Below are 16679 nucleotides of genomic sequence, written 5' to 3'. Positions count from 1 at the left end.
ACCAGAAACTATTCATTGTGGTTGACTTTGGATCATGAGTCTTGTGGGTAGAGGTGGGGGAAAGAAGTGAGACCTTTTATTTTATATCTTTTACTCTGTTTGCTTTTTCCTCTCATACATATTTTACTTCTAATTTAAAAAAATAACAAAAATAAATAAATAATCAAACATCTGTATAATAGAAAAGAAATCAGCAGTTGAAAATAATGGAGTAGATCTACTTATTTTGACTTGGGAAGCTATTGATCATGTAACCTAGGTTAAAAAAAGCACACTTTTAGAACAACATTTGAAACCTAATATTTAGACGTGTTAGAATAAACACCAAAACCAGTAAGAGGTAGTCCCTGCCTTCAAGGAGTTCCCTGACCACAGGCCCCTCTCTGTGTCCTCTGACCCAGGCCTTGTGGCCTGCTTCTGGAACCTTGTCCCTATTCTAGATCTCTGTAAGAGGCACGCCTCTTTTTGCAATAGATTAGAGCTATTTTGTGCATGTTTCAAGTAACAAGAAGTCATGCTCTTGACTACACCTGGTCAGTCTGAAGACTGGCCGGGATGAGGCTGCGCAAGAGGTGAATAGCTTTCTGCACAGACACTAGGTGCTGGGAAGCAGAGAGGGGCTGAGAATCTGAGGACTATCGGGTGTCAGGCCTCAAAGGCTCCTCAGAGAGCTCCTTGTCCAGCTCTCTCATTCATGGATAAGGAACACACGTGGGGCCCAGAGACAGGCAGTGGCCAATAAAAGTTGGCCACAGTTGAATTAGTGTCCAGAAAAGAGAGGACCGGGCTTGTTAAGGGCGGAGTCGGGCCGAGAGCAGACAGGTTGAAAGCTGGCCCGGAAGCCGGAGGCCGCGGCCCACAGGGAGTCCTGCAGCTGCTCCGGACGTTGAGGGGAGACCTGGAGACATCAGACCAGATCGTCCTTCCTTACAGCCCACAGTGGCTGGAAGGAAGCAATTTTACTTAAAAAATTTTTTCTCATTATATATATTTTTTCAACTGCTCTAACTCACAGAAAGACGCAGTTTTAATATGGGCAGGAGGAAGCACCCTGGGGCTACCGGGAAGGGGCTTGGAAAGGAACTGGCATTTTCTGAGCATCGCCGATACACCAGACATTGTGGAAGGTGCTTCCTCTTGTATCATTTCAGTTAATCCCCACAGAAGCCCTATGAGGTAAATATGACTGCCACAATTACATAAAGACAATGATAGTTAGAAAACTTCAGTTGTGTAACTTGCCCCAAATCCCACAGCCAGCAAATGGCAGAGCTATTATAGAATTCGAGTCTGGGTTGGTCTCGTTCCAAAGCCCGAGCTTACTCAAAGAATCAGAGGGCTCCGATAAATGTGTTAACTAATGGAGAAGAGGAGAAAGGTCTTTCCCAAACAGGGATACAACAATTGCTGTTCCCTTCCCAAACCCCGGGTATCGAATCAGCCCTTTACCCAAGCCATGAATTGACTCTGGCTGGCCGGCAGGGACTAGGATTCACGTTTGCCCAACAGGACTTTGAAAACCCCTGCTTCAGAGGACGTTAGCAGCTGGGGCTCCCTTCCTCCCCACTCAGAGCACTGATGGTGCCTGCTGAGGACACAGAGACCCAGGGAGCCAGGCTCGGAAGAAGATGGGCTGGACTGGGCATGAGGGCAGGCACTAGGAGGGGCTGGAGTCCAGGATTCTTGGCTTCTCTCAACCTCAAAGGCATGTTATCTTCTCTTGCTGCCCCTCCGTTGCTGGCCCCCAGCCTCCTCCTATGTCTCCCCAGGTACCTCTGCCTCCACAGAGCCTCTGACTTCGGGGGGAGGCAGGCAGGCCCAGGAGAGGATGTATGTCAGTTAGGGTTTGTCATTTACACGTGGAGATCATTAACGAGACTTATTTTTAAATTGTAATTGCAAAATGTAAATGCTCCCTAAACCGATGTGTAATTGCTACCCCCTCCACCCCAGCCCTTCCCCTCTGGTGCCAGCTTTGCGAGGAGAGAATTAGAAAATAAAAAGGGGGTGGATTATGTAAGCAAAACGATTTTAAAAAAAGAGTGAGAGAGCTAAGAATTTAAGTGAGACAGCTGGCGGCTTCTCTGATTGCCACACTTCTAGCATTAGCTGCAAAAATTGTCCTTGCCAATTGCATCCATCCAACCAATAGTGTCAACTGTATTTAGTCCCCAGAACAGACCATACCATCACTCACTTGGCAGGACAGTTCAGTGGTCAGTGTGTGTGTGCACCTGTCATGGGAGTGGGGAGGCAAAGGTCAGCGGTGATATCTGAGGTTGCCTCTGGCTCATCCATGAAGCCTTCTATTCTACAGAAAGACACAGTCCACAGCAGGAGGTAGCAGTCGGTCAACCCATTTGCCCGTATTCTACCACGCAGGTGATGGCAGGGCCACCCCCATCCACCCAGGTTGGCCTGTTTGGACTCCAGCATCCACAGCCTCAGGCGGAGAGAAACGGGACTCTACTACCTCGGAGTTCTCAGTTCTGTTTCCAGTCCCAGAGAAAGTCACTGGACTTGGGCAACCACACACTTCACACTGGGTCAGGTAAGGGACACTTGTCTTTTTTTTTTTTTTACCTTCTCCTCATTGTCTTCAAGCCCTCCCCACAGCCACTGTCCACAGTGAACTCCCTTCAACGTCACTGGCACGCAGGCTCCGAATGTGGTTGAAGATTGTCAACCTGTGTTCCCAGTGGCAGCATCCAACCCACCCTTGGTGAAGACTAGACGCCCTTCCCTCCACTTTCACTTCAAGCAGCCGCCCACCGTCGGTAGTCCTAGAACGCAGCTCCCTAGACAGGAAGCAGGACAGTCGTCCTTCTCAGACATGTGGTCCCCTGTGAATATCCATGGCTGTGCCAACCACTGTCTCCCTCTCCCTCTCTCCAGGGAAACCAGCTTTCATGAGGGATTTGGCAGTGGTTCCTGCTCCCAAAGGGGCGGCTGATGAATGTAAGGTCACAGTGGCCCTAAGACATCAGGGAAACTTACAAAATCCCGGGCAGGGTCCTTTGGAGTTGGGGCCCAAGCTCACCATAACAGATCCAGCCCTTATCCTGGCATACTGGAAAGAAAAAAGGGTTGTTTGGGATAACTGGATTTCTAATTCCCTGCCTATATTGATACTTACGTCTGGGAGATCATGATAAAAAAAAAAAACACTATCTTATAAGAGGATTAAATGAGACTCTCTACTCAAAATCCTTTATACATTCTGAAGAACTATTTCTCAGAGTTCATTAAAAACACCTGGGGTGCACACTCCTGAGTCTTGAGCCTGACTCCCAGGATCAGAATCTCTGGTTGTGGGGTCAGGTAACTGCACTTCTAACGCCCTGCCCCCAGGTCATTCTCAGATGCTAACACTTCTTCCAGAGAGTTGTGCAAATGTTAGGATCATCGTGGATGTAAGCAATGCCCCATCCATCTGTATCAACAGCAAGTTATTGTTCACGGAATACGCAAACAAAAGGAGAGTTGTACAGGGAAAAGGCCTGGCCCGGTCCTCAAGGACTAAGGAGGTGAACAGACAGACATGAAAAAAATACAATGTTTTCCTTTCTAAGGTTGCATATGCCCAGTATCAGCTCATGTTCTGAGCTGGTTCTAGAGGCTTTCAGGGAAAAAGCTAATCTGCCTGGGGGCCTTAACCATGTGTTAAAGGACAGGAAAGCATCTCTTACTGTTCAGGTGATCCCTGCAGCCTCTGGGATGGTCCTCAGGAGACCCACTGCCCTCTTCTCACTTCCAGCTGGGCCAGAAATTCTTCCTGTCAGCTAGAGCCAACGCACCTGCAAAACAGGGCAGAGCAGCTCTCAGCAGGGACGGCAGGGGGCTCAGGGGCTGTCGGAGAAGGGGGACTCCTGGGCTCTGTGTACCCTACCCGCTACCCCCCAGGGCTGTAATCTCCAACCCCCTGGGCCGTGGCCTGTTGGGGACTGGGCTGCAGAGCTCTGCCACCCTTTCCCTCCAGTCCATGGAAAAATTGTCTTCTATGAAAGTTAGGAATGGGAGGGCCAGGGGCGGGGGGACAGGGCTCACAGCAGGAGGTAAGCATGGGTGGGCCAGCATATTTACAGCTGCTCCCCATCACTCACATCACCGCCTGAGCTCTGCCTCCCGCCCTCTCCGTGGAAAAATGGTCTTCCATGAAACCGGTCCCTGGTGCCACAAGGTTGGGACTGCACCCTAGGGTGTGTTCTATTCATAAGGGACATATTCTATTTTCTCTGCAGACATTTCTGCATTATCTACCTTTTGACTCTCCTCAATGTGGTTGCTGAGGCCCACAGAGCCATTGAAGAGCCCAAATCCTCGTGCCCTGTTGTTGCCTATCTGGCTTCCCGACACCAGGTGTGCCTGCGGCCCTCTCCCCAAGTGCGAGCAGGTGTCTGTGAGTGATTTCTGGGTGCTGGGAAGGCCGTGGCTGACAGCTTGTTTTAAGACCGTAGGCAAACGCAGAGGAAGGGGTAGCCTGGTGGCTTTTTCAGGTGTGCAGATACTTTTCAGATCCCCGTGGTGGCAGGCCTTGGCTGGGGGTCTGGAGAGACACTGATGGGGTGGGAGAGGGTGGGGAAGGTGTCTGAGGGCAGCAGGGAGGAAGACTCCGGAGGGGAATGGACCAAAAGCAGCAATCAGCAGTGAAGGACAACTGTGGCTTAAAGGTGGCTTTGGATGCACAACCTATTTATTTTTAGACTAAAATGAATTAATTTTGCTTCTCAGTATTTGAAATGGACCAAGGTATCAGCAAATGGAGGCTGGGTGGTCAGCACTGTCATAAGGTTTGGCAGGACACTTCTCAAACAGTCCCATCAATTTCTTAGTGAGGATGAGTTGCTAATTTGACTCCCAGGAGGGTGTGCTTGGAGCCAGGACTGCAGGGTGGGGGGGGGGGTCTGTCCAGAGTCCTGGGCTGCACTGTCAGGGCAGCACCAGGAGCACCTCCAGCCCAGAGCGTCAGCCCTGCACCAGAGGCAAATGCATCTTTAACATTAACAGCTCCTTCCTAGTTAACACCATCTTAGTCTCCCTGTAAAAACACATTTGCACCTCAGTAAAGAATGTAATTAACTAGTGACATGACAACAGGAGGAGCTAAACAGTGGCCCAGGCTGGGAGCTGCAGCAGGGAGATGGAAATGTTTCATCTGCCCCAACAACAAGACTTTCCCACCTCTTTTCCAGGGTGCATGTGTGCATGCGCGTACACGTGAGCGTGTGTGTGTGTGTGTGTGTGTGTGTGTGTGTGCCCACGCATGTGTGTATGCACTGCTGGGAGGTGACAGTGGCAGGGACATAGCATCCGGGATCCTGAGGGAGGTTTGAATTACTGGTTGCAGGAGAGGGGAAGCCAGGTGTGCGGGGAGGATGGATGAACTGAGAGAAGCTCCAAGAGTAGGCAGGGTAGTTCATGAATTTCCATTAACAAAAGCTCTCTGGATTGAAACAAAATCCCCCTCCCTTCTCCACAGCTCAGACTCCTCCCAAGAAGAAATAAGGGTCATGGAGACACCTTCAAAGCAGCAAGAGTCTCAGCCAGCCACTCAGAGGAGCCCAAGGATCCAAACCACTAGGGAGCACCCAAGAGATCTGAACCAACTAGGGAGCATTGACTTACTCCTATCTCACTCCCTGAACCCTGCTCCTCCTCCACGTGACCTTGTCTGTGAGCTTTGTGACCAATCCCAGTTCTCTGGCCGCGTCTGATTCCTCCTTCCTGCAAGCCCCACCGAAGTTTCACTTCTCCATTACTATCCACTTCTCATCCCTCTCCAGTCAGGGCTGAAGATAATCTTCTCTCCTTTCCATTCCCAGCGGCGCAATCTAGAGAGGACCCTTCTCCCTGGCCATGTCCCTCCTCACTGGCAGCCCCCAGCACATCTGTACACTGCTGCTTCCAGACTGAGCTTCCCGGGCAGGTGACTTCATCCACATTCCTCAACCACCTAAGTCCACGCCAGGCACTGCCCTTGTGGGGCTTACAGCTGTGTCATCACCTACTCCAGAATCTTCAATGACTCCTTGCTCATACAAGACACTCAACAAATGCATGTTGGGTGTGTTATACCAACCAAGTACAGCCTACAGAGTGCCTGAACTTGGCCTCCAACTGCATTTCTAGACTCATCTTGCACCTTGCACCAGAGGCTCTCCACCCTCCATCCACACACAGCACTTTCCGTTCTCCAAACCTGTCCCCCACTTCACTCCATGCCCCAAGTCTACATTTCTATCTATCAAGATCTTAACCATTCTTCAACGTTCACTCAAACATTCTGTCTGCTACCTCTATGACCAGAGTAATTTTTCTTCCTCTGTGTTTCCGAGTAGCATGCTATTTGTCATTCTCTGAAAGCTCTTGTCACATTCTGTCTCATGCTATGGTTATCTTGGGTGTCTGTCACCTCTTTCCAAACTGTAAGCTCCTCTTGCACACAAACTCTATCTTATATCTGTATAATTTTTCAGTTTACAAAGTACTTTCATATGTAATATCTTCTTTAACTCTTAAAGTAACCTTTAGGAGTAGGTATTTTAATATAATAATTTAGTTACCTTTACAAAATAACAAATGCTTATTGTAGAAAATAGATAAATTTAAGAGGAAAACAGTTAAGTTGTAATCCTACAATATAAAGATAAACCACAGTTAATATTTGGAGTAAAATGCTTTTTTCTAAAAACAGTATCATACTATGCATTTACTATTCAGTAAACAGCTTTTTATATTTAACAACATATCACGAACACCTCTGCATATAGAGGAAATATATATTATAGTTTTAATGACTATATGGCATTCCATTTATGGATATACTATAATTACTAAGATAAATTTTTAAAATTTGTTGTGTAGATTATTTCCAGTTTTTGCTATTATAAACAAATAGTGACTATTCTTCCAGGGAACTTTTGCTGCAGACTTGATCATATTCTTAGGATAATTTTCTAGATGAGGAATTGCCAAGTTCAAAGATATGATGTTAAGGAATTTTTACAAATTACTTGCAGGAGGTCACACCCATTTACATCCTATCAGCAGTATATGAGAGATGCCTTTTTCCTTGCCAGGTAGTCATTCTCTTTTTATAGATGTGGATAATGAGGCTTGGAGAAGACAAGCACAGGGCTAGCCTAAGAAAACAGCCAGCAAGTGGTATGTCTTCTGATTCCAGACATTTTGTTCTTCCAAGCTCCCCGCTTCTCTTTGCTCTTGTATTTCGTACCGATCCAAAGAGAAGGCTTGCAGTAGTAAGTGCTAAATCAATGTTGGACTCACTGAAGGAGAAGGCAGAGGTGGGTGTACCCTGACTGGGGGTGTGGGCCATTCCTGGGAGTTTTGCTAACATCAGTCTGAGCAGACTTGGCAGATGAGAGATCTGTTCGTGGGTAGCTTTTTAAGACTCCTTCCTCCCTCTTCTGGGCAGGTGCAAATTGCTTTAATTTAGCCCCCCATGTATTAAGAATCTACCATGTTCTGGACCTGAGCATCAAAGCATTGAAGATGAATCAAACTCTCTCTCTCTCACCCCCTCCCTCCCTGTCTTCAAGGTGCTCACAGTCCAGTGGGGAAGACAGAAGGTAAAGAAATAATTATATCCCGCAATGTGTATATGATGCTGCTTCTGACTGCAGCCTCAGGGTCCCCTCCTCTGCCAAAGCCCACAGTGACAGGAGCAGGGGACAGGGCTTGGGTCAGTGTTGAGAAAGGCAGGAAGCCCTGGCTTCCTGGTGTGTCCTTCACCCTCTGCCTCTCTTATCATGTCCTTCTGGCACTGAGGGGCCCGGGCTCCCTCTGACGTCCCGCTGCAGCCACGTGCTGCTTGTCTTGCTGCTCTAGCTGAGTCTCTGCCCACCCGGCTCCAAGACAGCCCTGAGGAGCCGGAATTCCTCAGAGGGGAATCACAGCAGTATTAGGGAAGAGAAGCTGACCCCGCTCCCCACTCAGGGATTAATAAAATACACTTTTGAGGGAGGAAGGACAGAGGTGACACCAGCATGCCCCACACAGGGCCGCTTCAGGGCTGCGATATACATGGATGTCTCCTTTCCCAGGACTGACAACTACCTACTTCCACTTGTTCCCCAACAGCCTGGAGAAAGCTTTAAGGCAGAAACACAGCCTGTAATTTCCTTTCCGTCACTGCCAGCTATTCCGCCGAGCATAAGGGGGGCCACTCGCATGAGAGAAAGCTGGGCTGGCAGGGAGGAGGAGACCCTCGATGGCTGAGGCTGTCCTCCCAGCCCCAGCCCACCTCTGCGAGCCACTGGTTCCCCACACTCATGCCACACACACCTCTCTAGATCTCGGGTAGAGAGACCCCACCACATACAGAGGCTTTCCCCTTTGAAAGGCTAACGGGCAGCCGGGCAGGCAGGGCCAGCCCACGGAGGCAGACAGACACACAGAGAGCCAGACGGATGGAAAGATATGGGCCTGTGTGACTTGAAGGCCCAGACTTGTCAGGGGACAAGGAAGGGAGCCCTTCCTTGCCTACCCAGGTTCATTCTACCAGGGCCCCACTGACAGGGTTGGGCAGTTTTCCCCATGGAACACTTCTGCCTGTTTTGCCAACTCGCACTTGGGCTTTTTGCAGATGAGTAGGATAATGATGAAGACTGAGCCTTTGGATCTCTGGCCAGAGGCTCAAACCAAATGCCTGTCCCCTGTCCACTTTGCGGAAGTCACCCTACTCTGGTAACTATTCCAGGAGCAAAACCGCCAAGGTCTTTGTTCTGATTGGTCCAAGAGCCTCAAAAGAGTCTATTCTCCCTCTGGAGAGAGCCCACCAGTAGCCCGTTCTTCCATAAGTGCAGTGATGAAGTGTAGTTTGCCTACAAGGACCCTCCAGCAGTTCCCCAACAGTGGGCATCTGTGAGCCTTTAGGCTCCTGCCACCTCCCTGCTGGGGCGGGTGAGCTGAGGAGGCCGGGCCGCCAGTACCAGCTCTGCCACAGCCTGGCTCTGCGCTGGTGGATGAAATCCACCACCAACTGATCTTCATCATTGTCGTCTATAAACAAGACGCTGGACCTGACAGTGTGACATTGTCTCATTGCCTTCTCTGACAACTCTTGATCGGCTATTGAATACAATTGTCATCCCAGGGAAAGCCTCAAATTTCACCAAAGCAACGAGGCTGATCCCAAAGAGACCAGATTTCAATCCTCTAGGAAGCCAGGGGCTCTTGGGAAGCTAGAATAATTTATAGACTTGTTTATGCTGTTTCTCCCCTGCCCAAAAGTCTATAACGGCTTGCCAGGGCTTAGAAGACAAAATCCAGATCGCTCAGCCTCCATTCTTGTCCTTCATAATCAGCCTGACTCTCTTCCTTAATCCCCTGCTACTTTCAGATCTGAACCTTTTCTCCAGCTAGGCCAGGCTGCCAGTGTCTCACAACCAAGCACACACCATGTCTGAGCTCCCTGTCCCTCCTTGCTCAGGCTACCATGCTTCTCTCCCCTTCCGCTATCCAGGTCCAATCCCACCTGCAAAGACCAGCTCAGATCAGCCTCTTGCACCCTGAACCCTAGGACTGGCCCTTAATCTTACTCTATTTTGGGAACCTCTGCTTTTTGTGTTCATCTCAACCTCCCCAATGGCATCATAAACTTTTGTGGGCAAGACATGTGTTTTACATTTCTCTTCTTCCTTCCACACACACCCAGGGTAGTACTGTGCCTATGTAGATAACCAAAACTATTGTTCCTGTCATGGGAAGAGGAGCTGCTACTAGAAAATATCAAATCAGATCAATGCTGAAGCAGTTCAGTTGAGAGTTTGCCTATTTAGTTATTATTATTCATTGCCAAAGGCATTACAATTCTCTGTATTTCGATGTGTCTTGGAATTGAGAGCTTTTGACTAAACTGTGTGTTGTTTCACATGCTTCCTGCACTAGTATTAAGTGAACGTGGGAGAGATAATACAATGGAGTGGAAAAGACTTTGAAGTCAGACAAATTTGGATTCATATCTTAGGTTTCCCTCTTCCTAGCTGTGTGACCTGTATAAGCCTCAGATTTCCTATTTCTATAAAATGGGGCCAATAATACCTACCTTACAGATACTCCTTAGGAATTTACGGTGTTGTGTCACACACACTATGTGCTTAGCAGATAATGTAGGGCTGAGCAATGACACAGACTAAGCCTTTAATAAATGGCGACTATTGTCACTAATGATAATGATAGTCATAATAGCTTGTTCAGATGTTATTTAGCAAAATTCTACTCATCCTTTAAGACAGCTCTGGAAGGTTTTCTCTCAAGGCCACCCTACCCCTACAGGGTTAGTCATTCCTTCCTTTCTACCCCTCCTAATAACTGGGACCACATCTCTAAGATGAAGCCCAAAGCTCTTAGCCGGGAACTCCAGGTGTTATCACTGGATCACTATTATCTACTCCTACTTGTGTCCCTCCCACTAAGCTCTGAGCTTCCAGAGAGCAGGGACTCTGCATTCCTCACTGGGTGCTTCCCGCTCTGGCCTGGCATCAGGCAGCGTGTGTTTATCGCACGAGGAAACAGTGGACAAGCAGGGATGCCAAAAGCAGTCAAGGACCTGGGCAGAGTGTGACCAGGCGCACATTCTCTGTCTGGAGAAATGGGCCTGGGGGAGACTGGTGATTGGGAGTCCATAATGGAAAGCAAATGTCCACTTTAACTCACTAAGACCAGCCCATGGCTTTAAAGAAGTCCCTTAACTTGCCCAGAAGGGTTTTCTTTCTTGGGGAAACCATCAGCCCCACCAGAAGACTTTGACACTGAAAATCTCTGCAAGACCCAGCCTGTCTCTACCTCTCCTTACGGAGCTCAGCTCAGGCCCCTTTTCACACTCTTCCCCTCCCACCCTTTCCCCAGTGGTCAGACCGGGCAGCCTCTGAGCACCCTCTCCCTCCACCAGCCAGGCTACCTGTGACCCTGGTTCCCAGGCAGCCTTCCCAGCACCAAGAGCTCTCTCCATAAGCAGGCGAAGGTAAGTGCATCTTGGTACAATCTAACCTTTTATTTTGCCCCCACCCCAGGTGCAGTAAGCTCTGTTTCCCTCCTGTCCACCTCCACTGCCACACCTCAGCTCAGCGGAGCCTCCTGGTGTGGCCTGCTCCATCCTCCACTGCTGCCGCGAGGACTGTCCCAGCAGCTCAGGGCATCCCTTGCGCGGTTCTCTTCACACTCACCCCGCCAAATTGGGATTGTCTGTGTACCAGTCTATCTACCCCACTAGATTACACGATCCTAAATGGAATCTCAAGCCTACAGAGCTCCTCAAAGCCTACTATATATTTGTATTTTGTGCATATTACGTGTTCAACAAATACTTGTTGGATGAAGGAGTGAATAAATGTATATATTCCACAGATGATACCACATCACACGCCTATCTCCTTTACAAAGAACTATTGAATATATTGTCCAAATTATTATTGAAACCTTGCAACAACCCTATAAAGTAGGCATTATTAGTCCCATTTCTAAAAAGGGAAAGCTGAGGTTATAAAAGTTAAGTGACCTGCCCAAAGACACCAAGCTAGTTAAGGGGTGAAGTGAAAGAGCAGAGTCCAAGGGTGTTATTGTGGCCTCCCCGGCACAACTCCTCGGCACCTGCCCACCTGCCCACCTCCCCACCTGCCCACCGAGCCAGGGAAAAGGTGTGAAGAGGCCGAGCTGCTTCCGTTCTGCCTCTCTTGGGAAATAAACAAGAAGAATTCTCCTTCTCATCATTTGGTGAGTCGGTGACATTTCATTTGACAAAGAATCTAGGAAAAGCCTCTCCTGGGACTAGTTTTGGGACCAGGCTCTGATAATATTGCTTTATTGAAAAGGGATGCTAGGAACTGAGCTCCGGATGGCCTTTTACATGGAGTGATTTATGCAGGAAATGAGAGATACATTTTTTTAAAGAAACACACATTGCTCTACACATAGTCACAGAGAAGCAGTGACGGTATACACACACGCACAATCCCAGAAACACTATCACGGGCACACAAAGGCACAGATTCTGGTTCATGGCCACAGTCATGGCCACACACGCAATAAGAAGCCAAAAAATTCCAAGTCAGATGGCTACGGAGCCCTATGGACACACCCACGTGCAGAACAGTCTGACAGCCTGACTTCCCCTTCTGTGCCTTCCAGGAGAAATTGTGACTTTCCCCACACATGTAAATTTCAGTCATTAAGGAACGCACAGGAAGCATGACATTGAAGAAATTAATCTCTCTGTGCCTCCCTGCCCTTCCCGGGGCCCTGTTTCCTCCTGTGATGACCTCGCTTCATACGGAGATGGTGCCAGTATGATGACCTGGCCCCCAAGGCGCAGTTCTCACTCAGGGAAGATTTACACCTTGAGCCTCACCCAGGTTTCAGTTATAACCTGCTCCTGGAGGACAGCACAGGAAGGGTAACAAGGAAGGGAAATGAAATGTCTGTACAATTCTCATTCAGATGCCACTGAGAAATGAGTCTCAAAATGGAAGGGATGGTAAAAGGATTTTATTTAAAGTGCTTCCCTCCCTAGGCTGTTTGGCAAGGGTTAGGATTCCCCAAGGATATCTGAAAGTCAGGGATTCCCCTCCAGCCACGGTGATTTTTGACCTGGGCTCCAAGAGGAGTCCAGGATCCTGTTCTTAAAGAATTAGCACCTGAGAAACTCAACGAGGCCAGAGATCGCACTGAAAGCCCAGATACCTGGCTACTATCCCAAACTGTCCTGTGCTAGCCCCTCACCACTCAGTTTCTCTATCTGTAAAACAAAGTCAAGACCAGATGACCACTTCCACCACGGTCTGTGTCAGGGGCCTCCTTGCTCTGCCTTGGCCCGGTGTTAATGAGACTTTACATACCATTTATACATCCCAAAGCGTCTCCACCCACATCCATTAGCCTTTTGTTTAAGCTTCACAGCAACTTTGTGAGGTTGGTGGTGCTGGAATCAATATACCCATTTTACAGACAGAATAATCAAAGCTGAGACTTAGCTGTCTTGCTAAGGTCACAAAAAGAATCAGTATTGATTCAATTACATGGAATTCACACCTTCCCCTGGATATCACTCCCTATTTAAAGGGGAAAAAGTATATAACATATCTTGAAAATCCTAGAATTTGCTCTGAAAAAATATTTTTGTATTGCCTAGGTCAGGCTTGTTAAATATTAACTGTAATTTCAAAGCTTCTACTGGCTCTTTGCATGGATTGGGGTGGCAGCCCAGAGCAGATGGCCCTTTCATTAAGGAAAAAGGTTTAATCGTCTTTTGGCTGTTAAGGAGAGGGCCAGTCTAGGAGGGGAAAGACAAGATAAAAAGGAACTAAATTGTTACTCGTTCAACAAATGTTCATTGAGTACCTGCTATGTGCCAGGAATTGTTCACAGCTGTGAACAAAAGAGATAAAAATCCCAGCATTCGTGAGGCTGGCATTCTGGTTGAGGGCAGAAACAGGAGCCAAGGAAAGACAATGACAAGATAAGTAAATAAAATATATAGAGTGTCAGATGACGACAAGGGCAAAGGTAAATGAAGGGGAGTGGAGCATTAGGAATTTAAAGGTCCTCGCTGACTTCGCAGGGAAAATAGTCCAGGTTCTCAAAGATGAAGGGGCATAAACTTCAGAGTAGAAAGGAGAGGAAAGAAGGTATTGGCTGGAAAACAGGCCCCAGGACAGGGTGGCGGGGCCAGGCTGCACAGGAGAAATTCCTTCCGCTGGAGACAGGAGGGAAGTTTTAAGAAGTGCCCTCCCATGTGGACTTTAACTTGTTCCCACTCTATGCCACGCCTCCCTCTGGCATCTGCCAGGAGCTGGGACTAGGGTCGGGTGAGAAAGGCACTTGCCTCAGGCACAAAGTTTAAGGGGCACCAAAAAGCTTAGGAATGGGGATGACAACAGGATCACTACTGGTGCCCGGCCAAGCCGTATTGGAGCCCAAGGCCAAAGGAAAAATCAGAAACATCGACCCTGTCTTCATTTAAAATTCTGATATTTTGCTCATCATGCATTTTTGTTATTAGTTTTGATTTGTTTAAAATATTGCACTAAAATATTATTTCTCTTGATTACTGCGTTTTGGGGTGTCCCCTTAAATTTTGTGCCTGAGGTGAGTGAGTCAGCATCTTCAGTAAACATGCACACACGCAACAGCTTTGTGCTGAGAATGGAAGAGGAGGGACCACACCCAGGGCTGAGGAGAGCTGTGCAGGGGCGAGGAAGGCCCTGCAAGCAAGACAGAGAGGAGCAGGACCTCGCTGGAGGCCAGATCGGACTAGGAGAATCTAAACACTCTTCCTCTCTTGGAATCTTGGAAGCTGGGCTTTCTGCAGTGTGGGAGGACATCTCAAGTTGATCTATTGGGATATTCAATGGAAAGGTGACCCGCACACTCCAGAGGGCGTGGGGGACACGTGGGTGGCGGCAGATGGCTAACTGCTGCCCCTTCCAGCTCTGCAGCCAGGCACAGACTGCAGTGATTAAGCCGTGCAGGCGCCGGAGTCCATGGGGAGCTCTGGGGGTGAAGCTGCCGAGGAGCTGTTGGGCCCCGTCGGAATCAAACCTCCATGACCAGTGGCGCTGCCCTGCACAGGGTGTGGGGGAGGGGGCCACTCATTGTCTTCCCTCCAGGGGAAGGCAGAGGACAGCACCCTGTCATTGTGCCTGCAAGGGGGCGTGAGGCCCCTCAGCACCCTCAGAATGATGAAGAGAATAGGGAATCGGAGGGGATCACAGAACAAAAGGAAAGGTTTTGGAAGGACTGATACCAGCACTCCGATACGCGTCCCGAAGCCAGTCCTCTTTCCTCAGTGTTGCTCCCTGCTTTCCTCCAGTGCCCTCTAAACCTTGATAAGAAACCCTAGGACCTCAGACGATCCATTTCTATGCTTGAAAACATTATTATTTTAAAAACTAAGGTACATCGTTAGCACGGGCATTTGAGACCTTTCATGACATGGCTTCTACCTAACTTGCCAGGCTTATCTCTTACGACTCTCCTGCACAAAGCTAGTAGTCCAGTCAGGGGCCAGCAAACTACGCAGCTGTGGTCTGAATGTGTCCTTCCAAAACTCAGGTTGAACCCTAATCCCCACTGTGGCGGTATTGAGAGATGGGGCCTTTTGGGCAGTGGTGAATTTATGAGGGCTCTGCTCTCCTGAATGGGATTAGTGCCCTTATAAAAGAGCCTCGTGTGCGCTCCCTTTGCCCTTCTGCCATGCGAGGACACAGAGGAGGCACCATCTATGAGAAACGAGCCCTCACCACACACTGAATCTGCCAACACCTTGATCTTGCACTTCCCAATCTCCAGAACTGTAAGCAATAAACTTCTGCTTTTTATAAATTACCGGGTCTAAGGTATTTTGTGATAACAGCCTGAAAAGACTAAGATACACCCCATGGGCCAAATCCTGAGGCTGTCTGTTTTTGTAATTAAAGTTTTATTGGCACACGGCCATGCCCACTTGTTTGCTATTGTCTGTGGCTGCTTTCCACTGCAGTGGCAGACCTGAGTCGGTGCTACAGTGACAGAGTTGGCCTTCCCCTTTTGTGGGGTCTGCATCCATGGATTCAACCAACCATGGATCGAAATATTTGAAAAAAATTGCGTCTGTATTGAACATGAACAGATTTTTTTTTCTTGTCATTATTCCCTAAACAGTACAACTATTTACACAGTGTTTACATTGTGTTAGGTATTATAAGTAATCTACAGATGACTGAAAGGACATGGGAGGATGTGTATAGGTTATATGCAAATACTACCCCATTTCATACCAGGAACTTGAGCACCTGCAGATTTTGGTATGCGAGGGAGGTCCTGGAACCAATGTCCCCTGGACACTGAGGGATAACTGTAGTTACAACCCCAAACCTGAAATATTTGCTGTCTGAACTTTTATAGAAAAAGTTTGTTGACCTCTGGTCTAGGTTATAGTTAAACTAGACTCATCCTCTCCTATACAGACTTGGCTCCTTGCTTGTGCCACGACCCGCATGCTCTCTTTCCATACTCAAAGAGCTGCAATGCAGCTCATTCCTCGAGGACCCAGCTCAAATACTAGTTATTCTGTGATGCCTCCTGACTTCCTACAAAGGATTGCTCATACCTCTTATAGCCAAGGCACATTGTTAGGGTGACCCCAGATTTGTCATGCAAACTGGGATGACTTTGAGAGTGTCTCCTAGCACAATTACTAATTACACAGCATTTACGGGTTTCAACAGAGACCATCCCAGGCAAAGCAGGTCATATGGTCGCCCCACACTTAGTGCTTATTTCATTCCGCCTTCTTAGGGTTAGCTGTTTACATATCTGCCCCCCGCCCCCAGGAGGCAGTGTGCTTAAAGGCAGGGACAGTATGGGGATTTTTTTGACCCCTCAGAGCATCTTTGTACAGAGAATATGATCAATTGATATCTGTTGAAATGATAGAAGGAAGGGCTCTGGCCGTAAGCTAGACACAAGCAGTTGCTTTAAGAGTAGCGAGCTGGAATAACAAAGCACAGAGGAGCACTGGCTCAGTGGCAAGGGAAGGGAGTGCTTGCAGCCGACGGAGGCTGCACACTGTGCTGTGTCATGGAGCCTGCACACCCAACTCGATAGGCCATTGCAGCCTGGGACACAAAGGTCACCATCTTTCTGTGTCTCTGGCTCCCCTGCAGCCCACATACTTGTTCCTC

General features: G+C 48.4%; 1 protein-coding gene across 5 annotated transcripts in view; it reads right to left on the bottom strand.

Moving 5' to 3' along the window:
- The window catches only part of PKNOX2 (PBX/knotted 1 homeobox 2), a 255932-nt gene that overhangs the window by 92464 nt on the left and 146789 nt on the right, over positions 1-16679 (bottom strand). For 2 of the 5 annotated variants that reach the window (XM_045555738.1, XM_045555741.1), the window contains 2 exons: positions 3690-3797; positions 2998-3070 (listed from right to left, as the gene is read on the bottom strand). The exons of 2 other annotated variants lie outside the window; for them this stretch is intronic. The gene's annotated coding sequence lies outside the window, so the exon portion shown is untranslated. The remainder of the gene's footprint in view (positions 1-2997; positions 3071-3689; positions 3798-16679) is intronic. One more of the 5 variants, XM_045555737.1, reaches the window with a different exon arrangement.

This window comes from Lemur catta, chromosome 7 (assembly GCF_020740605.2).
Source record: "Lemur catta isolate mLemCat1 chromosome 7, mLemCat1.pri, whole genome shotgun sequence".
In the NCBI taxonomy this organism is placed as follows: domain Eukaryota; kingdom Metazoa; phylum Chordata; class Mammalia; order Primates; family Lemuridae; genus Lemur; species Lemur catta.
Note: the sequence above shows the minus strand (reverse complement) of the source record. Positions and strands in the feature narration are given on the sequence as shown.